Source organism: Octopus bimaculoides, chromosome 4 (genome assembly GCF_001194135.2).
Source record: "Octopus bimaculoides isolate UCB-OBI-ISO-001 chromosome 4, ASM119413v2, whole genome shotgun sequence".
Taxonomy (NCBI): Eukaryota; Metazoa; Mollusca; class Cephalopoda; order Octopoda; family Octopodidae; genus Octopus; species Octopus bimaculoides.
Window position 1 is genome coordinate 3,253,988 of NC_068984.1, and position 2,499 is coordinate 3,256,486.

Sequence of the window (2,499 nt, forward strand, 5' to 3'; positions counted from 1 at the left end):
TATTATTATTATTATTATTATTATTATTATTATTATTATCATTGAGTGACAGAGAGAGCAGTGCTTGCCATCAAAGTGACACTGGGGTACAATTATACGAAGCCTAATATACCCATCATTACTACCCGTCTGATAAGGGTACACCAGGCACATGCATCACAACCACATGTGCGCAACATAGTGATCTCCTATCAAGATAAACAGCGCATGGCCTTGCAGGTGGGGCCTAGTTAGAATTTTCTTCAGGTCGAGTAGCCCATCCCGCTCAAAAGGTCCCTGAATAAAGTTCGTTTAAGGATGTTGAGCAAAACATCCATGTTTCCAAAGGTGAATTATTTAAACCCCAAAGAATTCCTCTCAACACATGGCTATGATGCTCTCCCCACTACTTCTGCTTATGATCAGAAATGCACATATCGTCAGTCACCAAGGGACTTGCTCAACTGGTTAAGGTCAAACAACTGACAAGCAAATCTGTGGTATTGAGCAGAATATTTGCTGTCGCCAATCTTTTTTATACCAAGACAAAACAATGTACATGATAACACTTCCAATCAATTAAGATCAGAAGCCATGAGAGCCACTACCTGGTACTGCATCCGGGCATTTATGTACTGCATCCGGACATGGTACTGCATCCGGGCATTATTATTATTATTATTATTATTATTATTATTATTATTATTATTATTATTATTATTATTATTATTATTATTATTATTATTATTATTATTATTCAGTAGTTTTATTTTTATAACGTATAACGTGCTTTCACTTCACTACCGAGCGCAGCTCTGTGTGCCTTGGGCATGTGCTGTGGTTTGCTGTGGTGCTCTTATGGTTACTGTATTGAAAGTGTTTTGCGTAGGATGTGTGCAGTGCCCAGTATTGTAATTTTCTGTATGTTATATATATTTGTAATATATATAACATAATATCATCATCATCATCATCATTATTATTATTATTATTATTATTATTATTATTATTATTATTATTATTATTATTATTATCATTATTATTATTAAGGGTGCCACAAAATTTTCAGATCGTCATACAGGCAATAACCCGGAAATATAAGAAGTTACAGAAAAAAAGTTAATCTCTGAATTCAGAGCTAAATTTCTGTTGTGTCTGCATTGCTATTTCGATGTAGCAAATATATTATAGAAATAAATGGTCGACACAGAGGGAAGTATTGAGTTGGTATTGTGAAGAAAGCCTGATAAATGGTGGAGAAGGTAGAGTGGGGGTGGGGTAGGAGTGAAAGGGATGAACACTGCAAGTTATAGAAAAATAAGCTGGAGAGTAAAATATCGATGAAAGGGGGGAGGGGACAGACAGGAAAAATAGTTTAGGAAAGTAGAAAAAAGTGGTTCATTGTTGTTTTGGTAGATAACCGAATTTCCTAAATATATAGATAGAAGAAAAAAATTGTATAAATGAATGAATAAGTAAATAAATAAATGATGATGATGATGATGATGATGATGATGATGATGATGATGATCGTGGTGGTGGTGGTGGTGGTGGTGGTGATGGTTGTGGTGATGATGATAAAATAATAACAACAACAATAATAATAATAATAATAATAATATTAATAATAATAATAATAATAATAATAATAATAATAATAATAATAATAATAATAATAAGAAGAAGAAGAAGAAGAAGAAGAAGAAGAAGAAGAAGAAGAACAACAACAACAACAACAACGACGACGACGACGACGACGAGGGCTCAAAAATATGAAAAACTGAAAAATTAGGAATATGTATTGGAAAAGGAAAAGGTGGAAGAATATGAGGGAAATGTGTGACTGTAAGAATAGGAAATATGTGACTGTGTGCATATGTGTGACTATAACAAGAGAAAATAGTTCATTGCTCTCGTTACAGTCACATATGTATACACCGTATCCGTTTGGCAGGCCTAAGCAAATAAAACTGTTGGAATCTATAAACAAATGCTTGTGTTCTTATTAGAACGATTGGTCCGGTAGTGACGCTTTGACTGAGGAGGCAGAGAACAAGGTCGAAACACATCGGAGTCTCAAAGTCTCTCCTAAACCGGTGAATCGCCATGTTTTATGAACACACATCGTTTAAAGGGAATGATGGGGGTGGGTTTCGATTAAGGAGAACAACAACGATTAGCATATTCACGCAAGAATCTAGCAGAACATGTTCAGGATGGGTATGTTCGAATTCTCGAACAATAAGATAACCCCCCACACACACACACACACACATACACACACACACAAAATTACATACTTGAAGTCAGTGTTGGCAGAACTTAAATCAGCTCGCATATACACGTTCACTTTACTAAATTTGTACTCGAGCTAAGCCCGAACAGCCCGAGTGCCGGAGTCGCCACTGATATATATATGGAAATATTTTACACTCAAACGCATAATAATAACACTGGATAGCATATCTCATCCTTATATTGCAGAAAAATTTGTTAGCAGCAAGCCTTGAGACATTCCTG

At 35.2% G+C, this 2,499-nt stretch overlaps 1 long non-coding RNA gene across 1 annotated transcript in view; it reads right to left on the reverse strand.

Moving 5' to 3' along the window:
• Positions 1 to 2,499, reverse strand: part of LOC106870010 (uncharacterized) — an 8,312-nt gene that overhangs the window by 396 nt on the left and 5,417 nt on the right. The gene's annotated exons all lie outside the window — the stretch shown is intronic.